General features: G+C 38.1%; 1 long non-coding RNA gene across 1 annotated transcript in view; it reads left to right on the top strand.

Moving 5' to 3' along the window:
* Window positions 1–551: 551 nt before the first annotated feature.
* Window positions 552–17,812, top strand: part of LOC109959902 (uncharacterized) — a 64,058-nt gene continuing 46,797 nt past the window's right edge. Inside the window, exons 1-2 of the long non-coding RNA XR_002274892.1 lie at window positions 552–669; window positions 14,491–14,560. This is a non-coding gene — a long non-coding RNA (uncharacterized LOC109959902). The remainder of the gene's footprint in view (window positions 670–14,490; window positions 14,561–17,812) is intronic.

Genomic DNA, 17,812 nt, shown 5'->3' with positions numbered 1-17,812 from the left:
TTTTTTTTAGAAACAGTTGATCTTTTTAGTTGGTTTTTAAACAAAATCTCAAATGTGCTGGTTCAAGCTGGTCAAATGCAAGGATTGGGAATGTTGATAATCAAATGAACATCTTTGGGTTTTGGACCATTGTTCAGATGAAACAAGAAACATAATACATGTTGAATTTAAATTTAACTGAAGTGAAAATAGTCATTGCAGCCTAGTACACAGTGCATTAGTCACCACACAGATTTTGGATTCCTCTAACCATGATATACAGACAATTCCCCTTACCAGAGGTTTAAATAATGATTGGTAAAAATTCTATTTTAGCAAAAAGGCAAACATAGTCTGTAGAAAAAGCTGAAAGTAATGGTAACACCTTAATTTCCTTTGTCACACTTGAGGAATTTGAGGAGTAGGGTGGTGTAGGAGAAAGAAAAGACACAAGGGAGCAGGTTAGAAAAGGGGAGGAGAGAAAAGAGGAGGGGGGAGGGAGGGCGGTATGATAGTGAGAGGGGTTGAGACAGTAGCAGAGCGAGCCAGAGGCAGGGAGGAGGCAGTGAAGGAGCAGCTCTCCTCCTGAGTCTCCATCCCGGAGAAGACACAGAGGGAGAAGTCGACAGTCCCGCCTCACCAGTGCATCGCAGCAGCTCCTGAGTTTAAAACCAAGGCATCCACTACGAGGTATGCTACCTCTCACTACCTCCTTTTGTGCCTGCCATGCTTTCATCTTTATCAGGACTGTGGACCCGCAGCAGTCAGATGTTGGAGGGTGTTAAATCAAGTCTGTGTGTAAAGACCCTGCCAATTAAGGTTTTGCAGCCGCAGGTTTCTGTGTGTGTATGTGTGTGTATGAGTAAGTGGAGTAAAATAGGGTCCGGTGTATCAAAATGTCAATAACAATTCTGCTAGGATGCAGTTCTTTTGACATTTATAAACATTTCCAATCAGACTCATTCAGATTATTTATTTAAAATTGTTGCATTGATTAAAAATGCATTTCCCTTTGGAATTTTCTTCACAGTCTGCTCTTGTAATCCAAATACGTTGTAATAAATCAATATTTAAAAAATGCATGGATGCCATTTTCAATGCCACTAAAGTCATTGAAATAATTTTTAAAATGTAACAATCATCCCAGATCACATTTTATGTAGTCAGCTGGCTCGCAGCTCAGCAGACTGCTTCTCTGACCTAAGTCTTCCTGAGACTGTGTCAACTACTCTCTTCATTAGTGCCACTAAGGACGGCCTAATGTTATCAGGCACCCTGGCTGTATTGATCGACTAACCTGTTCCCAGGGAAGCAGTAGCCTAGACAAGCTCCTAGACCTGATTTTTAACTGCATTTTGTACAGCTGATAGAGTTTTAAAATAGAGAGGAGAATATGCAGGGACTGTCTTTGTGCAGATGTTATGATCTCATACTAAACGGACCCTCTGCTTCCTGCTGCACAGTGAAAAATGTCTCAACATTAAACAGAGGAAGTGAACTCTAATAATAAAGAACACAGTAGAATTACTGAGGTAATTTGGTGATTCAGTGTGATAGTTCCAAGTGTGTAAATTTCAAGAAGTGAAGAAAGCCTGTATTTTTCAGGGGCATCGTGGTATAGCAGGCAGGAGTTGTGCTCTGGCTGCATATTATAGGATGTTGTGTCATTTTTGCTGCTTCAACTCATTTTAAAGCAAATTACTCCTGATAGTTTGCAAAGAGAAGGTGAGTTATACTATGACATTCATTTTAAAAACAGTATATATATTTCAGCATGTAATTCTGTAATTACCGTGATGAGCTTAACCGGATTGCTCTAAATTGAATAATAATTTGATGACAGTATTCCCATTTTGTTAGAGGAAGTACCTCATTGTTAATTTTCCGTGTGTATAATGATGTTCTCTGTGTAATCTCAGCTCAGATGTGTTTATTTATTTTCTTTATGAAAATTTTTGGGAGGGTGTGTTTGAATAATACCTGTTGATAAGTCCAAGAAGTACAAGACTATTCTATTATCTGTCTTTACTGAGATGACATGAATGTAATTCATGTCATTCAGCCCAATATTTCACAGATTTAACTTCCTGCAGGTTATAAATCATATGATTAGGGATTAACACCCAAAGCCATGTACGCTTTAATATATATTACTAGGGCTACAAGGAACTATTTTAATCACTGATTAATCTGCAAATCTTGAATAATCAATAAATTGTTGTGAATAAAATGTCAGAAAATTGTGAAAATATCAATGACTAGTTTCCATGGCACAGATGTTTTGTCTTACTGTCTTCTGGTCTAAAACCCAAAAATAGCATATTCACTGTACTATTGCTAAGAAAAACTAATGAATTGTGGGTATTTTTGCTAAAGACCTAAATGATTAATTGGTTATCAAAATTGCTGTCAGTTAATTTGATCGACTAAATGATTAATGTTCTTTATCGGCTCTATATATTACATTACGTGCTATAAAGAAGTTATGAGAGCCAATCACTTGCAGTTGTGGCAGTGTTGAGGTCAGACTGTTGAAAGTAAAGTGCTGGCCTACAGTAGATGCATGTATTCATGTGCCTGTGAACAGCATCTGTGTATGTGTGGACGTGTGTGAAGATAGCAAAGAAAGTATATGGAGATCAATGCAAGCAGCTGTTCTCTCTACACTTCAAACGCTGCTCTGTTGTTGGCACAGCAATGCTCCGACAGGCCTCACGCAAGGGGATCAAAGGCTAATGAGACAGCCATCGCAAAAACACACCCGGCAGACCCATGAATATTGATACAGCTCCAGGGAGGGAGATGGTGGCAGGGTGTCTTCACTCACTCAACAGTAGCCTGATAAATAGGGAGGGGGGGTACAACTGTGTGTTGGAAGGATTTTGAGGTTTAAAACATTGCCAAAATATGTGGTCAAGTGCTGAACAGGCTTATGACAGATCTCATTTAGATTTCTTAAGACAGTTAAAATGCAAATTTGCTTCAATATTTTACATCTGGATGTCTTACGTACTGCAGCTGCCTCCACTACTGTCTCCATATTAATTCACTTATATTACAGTGAATGTATCATAACAATAGTCCCAAACTGCCAACAGCAGTGGTTTATGTTGCATTTCACTGACAGTGGTGAAACCACCCACCAACTGTCAACAGAATCTGATTCAAACTTTGCCAAATTCTAATGTCTGTAACATTTTTGGCAAAGCCCCACCCCCTTCAAAACCACTAACAGAAGCACAGAGAAAACAAGAAATCCAGAAATCTTTCAAGTGAAATGACAATAACTGAAAATGTTTTCATGTAGGGCCACACTGCTGATAGACAGCTGAGTGAAATAATAGGCCTTCGTGTTGTGAAAATTGACTGTCATTGAATATCTTTGGGCTTTGAACAGTGTGTGGACAAATGGACAGTTTTTTTTTCATAATTTTCTGACATTTTATAGACAAAACAATTCATCTAAAAATAACTTGCAGATAAAAAAGTAATCATTAGTTGTAGCACTAACAGTGAAGCAAAACATTTTTACACTTTGAAGAAAGTGTCTGAAGGAATGGATGAGCCTGCAAATCCAAGACTAATATATGAAAACATCTCTTTTCTATCTGTGCATTGTAAGTGTTCTCCTTTTGCTTGAAGTCAGTTAAAATAGGATGACAATATCCATGTCAAATCAGCTCACCAGTCCATTTTCAAAAGCAGACACATGCTCTATAATCACTACTGCAGTCAATGACCAAAGCTGATACATATTTATCTCTACTATGACCAATGCTACTGAGTGTACAGTTGCCTGAGGGTGATACAGTATGTCCTTCACAAAATAATACAGTTTCTTACCTCAGGGTGGCCAAACACTGGCAGCAGACAGTAGTTAACCTTCTAAGAGTCACCAGTGCGTTTCATCCAGTGGCTGACGGCTACATGTCATGGTGAAATGATTTCTTTCTCTTGCATTATCTATCTAGACATCAGCAAGAATCCCTTCCCTAGTTTGTAACGATAAAACTAAACAAGCTAAAGGTGACATTTAGGATGTCACTATTCAACAAATCCAACTGAAGGTACAGAACACACCGAAATGTTTTCTTGGGTGGTGTGTCATTTCAGTTCGTTTCTGCTGTCAACAGGCAGGAAAATAGACACTGGAATGAGGACGAGTACAGCAGAAGGCAGGCAAGTGGGGAGAGGGAAACTGGTATGGCAGGAAGGCCGTCTACAGTATGTGGGTGACTATGCCTCCATCTTGACTCATGCTCGTAAATCAAGCCTGCCCTCCTGGGTCTATCTTCTGTTCTCAGACCTTCACAACAGCTTGTTCTCCAGCCTGTGACAAGAAGGGCTGTTGTTACAGCAGCTATCGATCGTGCGGGATGAGTTTGTCAGACTGGGTGATTTCACCCATCTGAGTGTGGTCACTGAAGTGTCCTGTCTTGTCTCTGTGTCTGTCTGTGGGCTACATGTTCTGTCGAATGCCAAGTTACTCCTAGCTACTGTCAGCTGCATCTCACATCATGTCAGACCAAAATAAGATCTCTGGGATTCCTAATAAGAGAATCATAAAAGAAGTGGCTGAATTCTAGCATTTTAAAGACTGGATTTATTTGCATTTAATGACTTGAAAATGCATTCAGGATGTTTTTCCGCTATTTTTGTACTGTGTGGGTCAATCCAACAAGATAAACTATACAGTAATATGTTAATTAGTGAGCTTAAGATGTGCTGGTAGGCAGATTTTGCCTCCTTTTGACAGAGCCAGGCTAGCTGCTTACACCTGTTTCCAGTACTTAAACCCTTTCATGCATAGTGGTCACTACAGTGGACAGCTATTTAAAAGCTGTTTTCTTGTATGTGCATGGGTTCTGATTGAGTAGTTGCATATCATCCACTTCAGTGGATGCTAGTGTGTTATTCCATACACTGCCACCCACTGGTCAGCCATTGTAAGTGCAAAACAAATTCTTAAAACCAAAATGGCCGACGGAAAGAAAGAAAGGCTGATTAGCTTAGGAATATCTTGCCAATCCTTCTATAGGAGGAGACCCTTGGAGGTACAAAAATATCATAACATCAAGTAACACCTAAAGAAATATACGGTTGTTAAATTTCTGAAGTACTGATTTTATCTTGGGAGGAAATTCTGATTATTTATCTGTCCACTAAATTGGACATCATGCATTGCTGGTTATATTTCAACAACAATTCATTCTATTACCAGAACTTTGTTTTTATTGTAAATAATATAGTTGCAGTACCTTTTTGGCTGTAAATCAATCTATCCGAAGTGAAAAATGCAAACAGATGCCATGATGCTGCATGCACCGGAAAGACCAAATACATCTGCATGCAGTGTCTTGTGCCCTGGGTGCTTTGCCAATTTTCATAGAAGACAGACTTGGTGAACTGATGCACAAGTCAGTAAACCAGACCATACAGCTGAATTCCATCTAAAATCGTGTTTACAGAGCCACTGACAATATTTTTGATAGAATATGTTAACTGAATAATATACAGGTCAACAAGGGGCAGTAGGGAGGGGATGAGAAGTCAAAAGTTGGTGGCTGAATGAGGGATGAAGGGAAGGATGGAGGGAGGAAGAGACAACATGAATGAGGAGTGGGGTTTAGTGATTTTGCAATGCATTGAGCAGTGTTAGAAACTGTTAAAATTTATAAACACTGGTAACAGAATTTGAACAATCATTTCATAATTTTGACATAATTTCTTTCTGTTTTGTGAAATTGTTTCTTCACTTTAAAAACTCAAAACGCATGCAGTCCACCTGAGTGGACAAGTGAATAACTCCTTGAAAACTGCAAGTAAAAAAAAAAAAAAGTTCAGTTTTTGTCTTTTTATGCCCAAAGAGTAATAAAAACACTGAGGAAAAAAATCTTGACTGTGGCTTTCATAATTCATGCATGAAAGGGTTTTAATACCAAACTGTGCAAATGGGCTGCTCTCTCCAGATTCATATTTATTATACAGATATGACAGTCATATCAGTCTTTCCATCTAAATCTCAATAAGAATGTGAATAATCTTGATTTCTAAAATAACCAATTGTTTATTTAACAGTTGATATCAAAGATCTTAGACGCATTATTAGCTGAAAAAAATGTATCTAATTCAGTTATCAGAGAAAGTCATATTTCAACTCTGAAAAGATTTGTCAAAACTGAATATTTTTTGAGATATGTAATTGTTAATGATTCAAAGAAAATTAATTAATAAAAAAAGACAAAAGAAGAAACACACCCACAGTTTGTGTAGGTAAACAGGCTCATTAATCAGTTAAAGTTATTCACTAAGAAGACTATTTATAAAGTCAGCGCTGGCTGTGTAACAGTGCATATGCTAATAATTCTGATATAGTAAATATGTTTGAACAGCGTGCTAAACTAGTGTGTACCAAAGTAAACCCAGTGCAGAGACGTATAACAGAATAATTCTCACTATTTGCAGATTCACTGATCCATTTGACTTATACAGCAATTAAACAAAGATGCATTTTCTTTAATAAAATCTCCATCATACAAGGTTCATTCATTTCAGTATTATGAAAGCTACAACTATGCAGATGCAACTGAAACTGTTGCTATCCTTAGACATCAGTTAACCAATGCTCCTGAAATGTGTTGTAATAAAAAATTTTTTTGACATGATTCTCAGTCATCCAGGTCATAGTAAGCTGAAAAAAATGTAGAAAAAATCAACTGGACTTGGTTTTAGGTTGAAGACATTTCACTTCTCATCCAAGAGGCTTCATATATCTGTAAGTGTTTGACCACAGAATTTGGGAAAAATGCTAAACAGATCTTCTAAAATGGCCTGAACAAAAGTATTGGTACCACCTAGCAAGGTTGGATCTATAAAATTTTGAACAAGGTGACCAGCCTGGGGCACAGACTCAGAGGGATGGCACCTTTAAAATACTTCAATGTGATAATAAACCATTCATTATTAAGAATCCCTGGTTATTCTGTGTAAAAATGAGACGCACACAGTGCTTTCTTTAGCTAACATTGGCTGTGCTCCTTATTTACTCCTGGTCAGGGACATTGCTGCTGCACAGTGGTCCCCCCGCCCTTAGATGCAAAGTACTCCACAACAACACAATCAGAGAAATTAATGCAATTATCATGCAGCATGCATGATATTGAATAAAACAAATTTGGCCCATATCAGTTATAAAACACCAGGAAAATGTTATTTGTATTTAGGAAAATAATTCAGCATTTTTTAAAATTTTTTATTCATTACTACTGACAACCATCACATTTTCAGCCCTATCAAACCATAGCGTGTGGTGCAGGTAACGCGTCTGTTTTCTAATTTCCTACCTGTGCAATTGCATCACGTTGCGTTTTGTCTGTTGACTTAATGCTGGCAGTTGTCCAGATGAAAATGGGGTGTGTCCAGGAAAAACGTTGGGTGCGTTTGTAATATGAGGGCCCACAAACTAATAAAAAGACAGGTCTATGGTCAACAGTCAAATCTATCTACAGTAGGTGCATGCACAATGCTCGTGCACTATGCTTGTTATACCATGGGGCACGCTGTGCAAGACATGCATTGGGTGTTGTGCACGTCAATGTATATGTGTTAATAATAAATACCCATTTTATTAGTGATTGTGCGCCCTCAACTCCCGCATTGGCAGATCTGTTCCATCAGATTTCCTGGAAAATCTTACTGACATCTGACCTGGCAAGCCCACCGGTATGCTAGCAATCTTCCAAACATTCAAATTCGCACAACTCTGACAGGGGATGTGAGGTTACACACTGACTGGATAATTGCATGTTAAACCCAAAACACACTTCTGCTTTAATGAGGAGATCAAGTACAGCCCTTTGCTGCTGACAAAGGCACTTGAACTGTTTTTTCTGATGGTCAAATTACTGAAATGAACATGGACACACCCAAACATCACTTCCACCACTTGATCAGACACCGCGGATCCTCAAAATACGGCCCTATGACTCTGGCAGGGTTGGCACCAGGGGTGGTCAATCAGACTTTAGGAGTGACCAATGCCACCCCTGGCCACTCCCTTGGTTCCACTCATGCCCCCCGAGAGCGGTAATAAGTTGAGTGTAGTGATATTTGGAGAAAAATCTTATCAATTAATATTAATAGGTGTCTTAAATTGTATTTTAAATAAATCATTCAGCCTATTTAAATGGAGAAAAGGACTCAGACCATCTACAAGCAGCTTGATGCTCCCGTGACCACAGTTTCTAATATTATTAAGAAGTTTAAGGCCCATGAGAACCTTCTTGGAGACAGCCACTTGAGGAAAATTGAGCCCTGATTGAACAGAAGGATAGTTCAGATGGTGTTAAAAGAACCAAATAAAACTTCAAAACACATACATACTGTCCAAATCCCTGCTAAAGCAGTCTAGAGAGGAACTGTCAAAGTGCTCTGTCTCAGTCACGTCATGGCTCCTCCAACAAGACAGTGAACAAAATATACATCTAAAAGCACCAACAATGACTTAGAAGAAGCTCTGTGGTTGTAGTGATTGCCTCTATATGGTGCACTACAAAATATTAGGTTAAGGGTCCAAATAGTTTTGCCAATACCATTTTCATTTGTTGTTCTATTTTATTATTACTATTTTATTATTTGTTGTACGATTATTATTAAATAATGTTACATTTGTTACTTTTGTCAGTTTCATTTTTTTCCAGATTTTTCCTTATTTAGTGGAAGAGTACCAACACGTTCAGCCATGCTTCTGCTGCTGTGGGCTTCATACATGAAGAGAATGACAATATGTTTTAATGAGTTCCTGGATGAGAAGCCTAATTTAAATCAAATCAAATGTAAAATAAATTTCTAGTGGTTTAAAAAAGAAGAAGAAGAAAGAAAGAAAGTTTAACCCTGCACAGTAATGGATTTCCAAAAGTATTCTCAGCAAAGTCAGACTACTTTAAAACCCAGTAGTTAAATTATTCACCAGTGCTCATTCCACCCCTTAAAAGCCAATTAGGTGAACATTTTATGGAAATCAGGGACAGTATTTGATCTCCTGATGTCATTTCGAATTCAAGAGGGAATAAATTACACAAAGTTGACAGTTCTAAAATTAAAGACCCCATCCATCTGACACTCCTGTCAGGTGAATGCTTAACAAGCCAAGATCCACAACTATATGATTTTAATTTGTTTTTCTTTGACTTATTTGGGTGGTCTGACACATGAATACCTATTTTTCCTTTCATTCATTTTCATGTGGTTACAGTGAGAAACAACACCCTGATATCTGATTTATGGAAGTAGAATGTGTAGTATAATTATTAGATTATCATTATAAATGTAACCCATGCAGTCTAAACTCTTTTTGTCATAGCGAGGTACTGAAAATGCTTCATTTCTAGGACAGAAGTAAAAATTGAATTTCACCAGTCTCGGAAGTGGCATATAAATAAAAATGTATTCAAAATTACAATAGCAGTAATATTGTGCCAACATGTCACCAGTGCCTTCACATCCATTGTCCTCAGGCAGTTTCACAGAATTTCTTCATCTTGTTTCCTTACCCTGAAAGCATGTTTGTGGAACTCCACCAGTGCTGCACACAAGTGCACACCCACTCAACCCCCCAGCCTGCTGAGAGCACTTGAAAGCAATTTTCTTTTAATCAAGTTCACAATAAAGGCCCCTCTGATGCCAACCTCAGCAACACTACCATTTTGTTTTGTTTTTTTCACCTCCACCTCTCTCAACATTATATTGATTTTTTTTCATGAGTGCAATGAAATAATGTTTACTGACATAATGAGAATTCTCTTTCAGTTTATTGCTCTTTCAGGACAGATACAAATGTAGTTGCACTCTTAAGTGGAGGCCTGGTTTTTCACATCTCTGCATCTACTTTGGAGTAAGAAATACTTTTGTTACTTGGCAACATAATCAAGATTATTGCACTGACTGCAGGTCCCGGACCCTAGTGGACATGTTTTTTTCTTTCGTTATAAAAGTAAAGGTTGTGCATTCAAAATCTTATTTAGGTAAAAGTAGTCTGATCAAAAAGTACTTAAAGTTTTAAAAAAATACTCATTAATAGGTCTACATCTAATGATTATTTTCATTTTCAGTTAATCTTCCAGTTGTTTTCTAAACTATCTGATTAATCATTTCATCTGTGAAATGTCAAAATTTAATGAAAAATGCTTATGAAATCCTCCAGCAGCCCAAGGTGACCTCTTAAAACTATTTGTCTGATTATCAGTCCAAAACAGAAAGATATGCCATTCACTATTAATCAACAAAGAAAAGCGTTAAATCCTCACATATGACAAGCTAAAACCACCAAATATTTCTGCTTAAAAATTACTGAAATTGTTATTTTGCATATTTTTTTTGACTATATATATCATTGTACAGTAGGTGATTGATCGGACCTAGTTTAAACACATTTATATACAGTAAAATTTCTTTTCTTTTCTTTTTTGGGAGGGGGTGGTGGAGTATCTGTATATCTGTCACATAAATGTTACAGTACTCGAGTAAACATACTTTGTTACACTCCATTAGGTTACTATTTAAACTTTGAAGACAGCTTGTATTTGTAGGTTTATACTCTCAGTATGAGCTCACCTCTTCCTGGTGTCCTCAGTGAAAGAGGTTTCTGCTGTATCATATTAGTGAAGAACATATTTTATATCCACTTAAGAGTCACTGACCTTGAGAACAATGCTCCAGAGTTCATATGAATATTGCCTTGCTGCATTGTTAATTCAGAGTTTATACAAGAGCACCTTGTCTGATACATCATGACTGCAGATGTGTGTTGTATAACACTGCATTAATAAGGAGTCAAACAATAAATGCTGGTTTATTTGGAAACGTGTTAATGTTCATTATCAAATTTTGTTGAAATAGTACCACTTTACAACAAGCAAACAAATAAAATCCAAAGTCTCTCACTGTTTTAATTATGACCCTTAAAGTTTGAGCTGCAATCAGGAAAATTAATGTCATTCAAGCCCTAAAACGTAGTAACAAAATGTCATTTTTATTACAAAAAGACCAGGGCTGTCTGAGAAGTTAGCTTAAATGATAATAGGCTAGGTTAGCATAGTCACTAAAGTGTCCAATTTTCTGCCTGCCTAACGTACAGAGGCTTTTCAGAGTTGTTCACCCAAACAAGTAAGCTACCTGTCGCAGCCATGAATTTACATTATGAGAGAGTGAACCACCAAATCTGTATCTGGGAGCCCAAAGCTCTGTAGATAAAATGCATAGTACTGTGGAAATAGTAAAATGTCATTTGCATAAACACAGAGCTGTAGTTCTTTGCAGCGGTTGAAGAAGTGCCTACTCATAAGTAAATGTAGCAGTACCACAAATAACTGTACTTGTCAGGTCCACTCAGCGCGACCTGCCTCTCTTCTGCTCGTTCTTTTTGCAGAATCAGTGCCCCACCTGTGTCGCATTTTGTAATTAGTGAATTGTGAGTTGTTGCACACAGCTGGGCCGCATTACTGTAATCACCCTCCTACCTTATTTACACCTCTGGTGAACGCTCCACCGTCGCCAGAGCACTACCGTGCATACCCCGTAACAGCCCTATAGTCGTGGTATGAATTTGTACGTCATTTTGTTTTCCACGCTGAGAGTTCCTGTGCTGTGGATCTCTGAGTTCGTTTTTCCCCCCATGTGGTTAGCTAGACATTCTTTTTGTTATCCACGCTGACAGTTCCTGTGCTGTGGATTTCTGTTTTCATTCGCCTACCCTCTTGGTTAGCTTGTTTATTCACCTGTCCGTCCTGTTCCTCCGACTCTCCTGTTTTTTGCTGTTAGCCTGTCTTCTCCCCTGGTCGTCCGTTTCTCCTCAGCCGTATTTGCTCAGCCCTGGTTGTATGTGTTCTTCGACTCTGTTCCTTTTTGTGATTCCCCCACCATTAAAACCACCTTTTTTACTAGCACCTGGGTCAACAGTCTTGAGTCCTCTCTCAGTTCTCCCTCACCCTCCAGGTGAGGGGGACTAGCCATAACAGTACTATAAGTAGAAGTCCTTCATTTAACATGGTGCTTTATTAAAAATACTAAAGTATGATCAGCAAAATGTGCTTAATGTATAAAACAAAAAACTTATTTGGTAGAAAAATGGGTCCTGCCAGCATTTTACTGTCATATAGTCACAAGAAAAAATAACGGCATTGTTTGCAATCTCCTTGCTTGGTCATGAAATGTGAGCTGATTTTCACCAAAATCACAAATATAAACAAAAACAATATTTCTAAGCTGATAAAGCACAGTCATGATCTTTCATGTGTTTATTGAACATACCCATTAAACTGACAAAGTGATGGTGGAAAAGGTAATGACAACAGTGTGTTTAACTGGTTGAACCACCTTTGGCAAAAATTACCTCAAGCAAGCATTTTCTGTAGCTGTGGATTAGACCCACAAAACATTCAGAAGGAATTTTGGACCATTCTTCCTGACAGAGCTGCATCTCTGACACTATTATGCATCTCAGCCATATTTTTAGGACATCTGGTGTGAACGGCTCTTGAGATCATTCATCAGCATCTGTATTGGGTTGAGGTCTGGGCTCTGACTGGGCCACTCCAAAAGGTAGATTTTGTGTTTCCAAAGCCATTCTGTAGTATATTTACTTTGATTTTTAGGGTCATTTCCCTGTTGCATCATTCCAGGTTGTTCTGAGCTTCAGCTTGTGAACAGCCAACTCAGGGTGGCTGGGATGATGTTTTCATGTTGGTATGCTGTTCTCTTTGCACGCCATACATAGTGCTGTGGTCTTCACAAACAATTCGACCTTCATTTCATCTGTCCAAAGGACATTTTCCCAGTAGTATTGTGGAGTGTCAAGGTGGTCTTTGTCAAACTTCCTGGTAGTCTTTGCCATGGCTTCCTCCATGGCGTCCTGCCACAGGTACCATGCCTGTTCAATATTTTATATATGGTTGACTCATGAATGGAGGTGTTAACCAACTCCATTGAATCCTTCAAGTCTGTAGCTGTTACTCTATGCTTGGTTTGTTTTACCTAATTGAGCATTCTGCATTGTGCTTCTGGAGTGATCTTGGCTGGGCGCCCACTTTTATGGAGAACAGCCACAGTGCCAAACCATCTCCATTTATAAACAGTATGTCTAACTTTGGACTGATGCATATCTAAAGTCTTTGAGAAGACTCTGTAAACCTTTCCAGCTACATGCAAATCAACAAATCATGATCTTAGGTCTTCTGAGATCTCTTTTTGCAAGGCATGGCTCACATCAGTTGATGCTGTTGTGAAAAGCACACTGACACTGTTTGAGTGTTTTTATAAGTCAAGGTAGCTCTTGTTTCACTGATTGGACTCCAGGTTTACTAACACCTGACACAGCTGACATTCATTGACCTCAGAAGCCTTGTGTTGCCGTTACTTTTTCCACCATCACTTTGTCTGTTTAATGGGTATGTTCATTAAACACATGAAAGATCATGACTGTGTTTTATCAGCTTAGAAATGTTGTGTTTGTTGACTTTGGTGAAAATCAGATCATATTTCTTGTCCAATTTATGCAGAAAATCAAGAAATTGCAAACAGTGCCATTACATTTTTTGTGTGTAGCCTATATTGGGCTTTAATGCTGAAGTTATTTAAGGTTGCACTATTTTTAATTACTTTATATACTGTAGGCTAGTTTAACCTTCAGCAATACTTCATATTCTACAAGCTAGGTATACTGTATGTTTGTAATAGCCCTGTTTTCAGCTTAGTGCATTTTCCAGCACTTGCAAGGCTTTTTAAAAACTGTATATTTAATTTTAGAAAATATATTATTCAAAATCACCTAATTTAGTGGTATGTGGGTTTGACTCCCACAATTTTGAAGGCTATGGAACTGCACAAAAAGGGGATGAAAAAACACTAGTACCTGAAGGTGTCAGGTAAACATAGTGCATTAAAAAGTACAATATTTGCCTCTGAAATATAATGAACTTGAAGTACAGAGTAGTAGAAAATAAAAATACTCAGGCAAAGTATACATACTTTGAATTTGTACTGAGGTACCTGGGTAACTGTTCTTAGTTACTTACCACCACAGCGGTGAATTGAGTTCTAAATGATCTGATGTGTTTTCTCATAAATTGTAAAAAAGAAACAATCTGAATCTTAATGTATAGACCTTATAGTAACAATTATCTTTTGTATTTGTGTATCTATGTGTGCACCTCTAGTTTTTTTTGTCAGGCTTTTTAAATTGCAGATGTAATCCTCTAATAAGAAGGGACTGACACTTGTTGTATATGATTTGCCTACCATAAAGTACCAGCTTAAATATTGCCTAGATCACAGTCTGTCCAATCATTTCATGAGATGCAAATGTTTGTTCAGACTCTGAAGATCATTTCCTAAAATGCCTGAAGTAAAACTTTCTTTCACTATTCTAAAATATACATGTCATGATTTAGTTTGACTGGAATGAGATTGATGTTGTTGAAGGACTGAAACTTCCCATTTTGTACATTTTGCCTGCAGGTCAAGGGAACGATGTGCCATGAAGGTTGTTTGCTGTGACTGAACCTGAAAACTTGTCTTGAACACACAGGTGAGCCTCACTCTTCTGTCTCCTCTCAAAGATTAATAACAGAGAACCTTGAGAAGATTGATGGTAGCCCAAAGTTTAGATCAGACATTTTGAAGTTTGAACAGTGTTTGATGTGTGAGGACATGACAAGTGATACCTCAGTGAATTTATGGTGTTTTATAACTGGAGTGCTCTGGGTGTGTATGCATTATATCATGGTTTCAGGATGGTTTCACCTCTATATCTATTGAGGAAAAAGATGAAACATGAAGATTAATGATGCATTTACTCTTCACTGATTTTTCTGTTTATAGGGTAATACCACAGTGTATGGAGTTGAGGGCCTGGTGAAAAGTTTCAACCAACTGAAAAGGGTAGAGACTGGCAATCAATACTATAAACTGTAATCTTCACCCAGCGGTTAGATGGACTATTTTTTCCATGAATTTTAAAGTGGTACACATGTAGGGATGAGGTAGCTGCACATTTCACTCCCCTACTGCTGCACTGATCCCAAAGAGTAAAACTTGTAGTGCCCATAAAGGATTGAAGTCATGTCGACAGAGTACACTAAGAACAATAAGAGCTTCGGCAAAGTAGAAGCAAAGTGACATCAGCCTTCCAAGACTCTCAGACTGCAGCAATAATGATGGTTTCTTTCTGTATTATAGCCTTTACAGTCAAAATCAAGTACACATTTTCATGGAATGCATAAAATAAATGAGCATTGCTGTTCAACCAGAATCAAGCAAATAATATTGCCATTTAAAATACAACAAAAAATAAAAAACAAAAAGTACATAATCTTGTTCAAATGTATAAAAAAAACTCAAACAGTTTAAGCCGAACTATTGTCATATACATAGATTAAATGTGGAAATTACATTCTCCCTAGCTGCCTAACGTCTTTTTATGATGCTCCAAAAAGAACCACTTTAAACTGTTGCCACAAAAGTACTTTAGCCAATAAAAAGGAGAAATGAATAGAGCCCTGAAATATATTTATATTGCATATTAAAATGCTTTCCCCATGAAGCAGAACTTTGTGAATCCAAGTGAAAATAGAATAAAAGCTTTCCTTGAATTTCCTATTTCCAGCTCCTATCTTCTATTTCCATTTTCAGTTTTATTTGGCCCAGTTTATTTTCAGAGGGAAAAGTGCAGCACTGCAACTGCAAAAAACAAAACAAAACAAGGTGATTATATTCAGTATGTTTGTATCTACCCGTTGTAATGATGATGATTTATATCTATCCGTTGTAATGATGATAATATCCTGAGCTCAAGTTGTGCAACAATGATGCAGCGTTGTCCTGCAGAGTTCACCTTCCAGTCTGTGTTAATAAGGTGACTCCTGTCTCCACGTGTTGCCATTTAACTTACAGAAACCTGCAAACCGCTGTGTGAAATACGATAAGTGCCATCACAGTGTGCATTCAGGCAGCATAGCCTATATATCTGCAGCTGCAGATGCATAGTATAGAGGTGCAGTGAGTGTCCAGCAGTGCTCTGGGCCATCCATCCTGAGGTAGTTATACTGGAAAGGTTGATGTGAGTGGAATAGGTTATTTGCATTACAGAACATGCTCTTAAATCCTGTGTTTTGTCACAGTTTTAATGATGGTACCCTCACTAAGCTCAGGTTGCAGCGACTCTGTGCTGACCCTCATGGACTGAGTTCTGGTGACACCTTCCAGTCTGTTAATGAGATGGCTCCACACTGTCGATGGGTCATGGTGATATTTACAAAAACCGTTGTAGCGCCAGAGATCCATGACTCCCCACGGCACTCCCTTGCCTCATTTGCATAGCTTTCAGACTTCTCTTTCTCACTCTCCCTCTTTCACCACTCTCACTGTGCTCCTCCATGATCGACAGGCTCCTTCGCGCTTCTCTTCAGTTTGTGTCACACGTTAATTAAAGCCTCTAATTAGCTTTCCCCACTAAAAGGCCGCATTAAATCAGAGATGGAATGGCAAATGATTCTTGGCATTAGCATAATTGTGTTTTTGAAGTGTAAAAATTTGGGCATTAGGGATGCTAGCACGCATTTTTGTTTCAGTGATTTGTTGTGTTTGGGGTTCGGGGCCCAAGGGGCCAGTGGAGATTGGATGGGTGGATTTGTGGGGCCCCAGGACCCTACAGGGGCCACACAAGAATGAGGTCTGCTCCTCTCTGATGGAGCAGATACAAGAAAAACAAACCTGTAATGTGGTACCCTCCGGTGGTCCTGAGAGCTTGGCAGAGCGGAACAGGACACTGGTGGAATTTGTGTTGTGTTCGTGTGTGTGTGTGTGTGTGTCAGCCAGATAGAAATAAAGAGAGGAGACAACAGACAATATTTTTTAATTAATTTTTTATTATTGGTGTGTAGCCCTCCATTTCCCCAGTGCATCATGGGATTGTCTCAAGGGGCCAGTGACACTGAAAAGAACAAGCAGGTATGAAATGTAATCTAATGATCAGTCTTTAGACCTTATGAATATGACAGAATAAACAATGTTATTATTAGCTTAGTAAAGCAATATACAGACGAATAACAATATTGTGCAAAATTATCACACACAGCTTTAAAGCCATTATGAGTAAAGCTGTTATGTGAAAATAAGCATTTTTAAAATTATTCTGATAGGTGTTGGACATCTTCTACCAGTGGTTCTATTAAGCTTACCGCTGCAGGACCCCAAAGGTGAATTCTCAAACTTCACACTTAGTGGCTTAAGTGATGTGAGTGTGAGTTACAAACTAACACTGACAAGCACTGCCACAAAGTAGACTCTTGCAGTCGGTTGGTTGCCAGTTGGTCGCACTTTGACACGAATATGCAAGTTTTCATAGCAACAAGACATAATTAACAGAGCTACAAACAAGTGAAATTATCTGAAAAACATCAGTAATAACAAAAAGAGGGTAAAATGACAGACTGTGAAAATTATGGCATTATACCTCAAATATAGTCTAAGTGCATCAACAGACTGTTCCACAATGCAGTGGAAGATAAGATTAGTCTCAAATAGGCAAATGTGCACATGTTGCTTATTTGTTGTTGAACCCAAATTCCAACAGGTGTTGTCAACCAACAGATGTTTCTCAACTCAACACAACTTTATTTATAGAGCACTTTAACACAGCCAAAGCCAAACAAAGTGCTTAACATAAGATTCAATTTAAAACATATAAACACGTGAACAACTACATTAATAAGAATAAAACAATAAAATAAATTAACCAAGATAGCAAAATAACAAAATACTATCCAAAACCAAAACTCAG

This window comes from Monopterus albus, unplaced genomic scaffold (genome assembly GCF_001952655.1).
Source record: "Monopterus albus unplaced genomic scaffold, M_albus_1.0 scaffold41.1, whole genome shotgun sequence".
Classification (NCBI taxonomy): domain Eukaryota; kingdom Metazoa; phylum Chordata; class Actinopteri; order Synbranchiformes; family Synbranchidae; genus Monopterus; species Monopterus albus.
The sequence above is the reverse complement of the archived record's forward strand: the minus strand, read 5'-3'. Positions and strand labels throughout refer to the sequence as shown.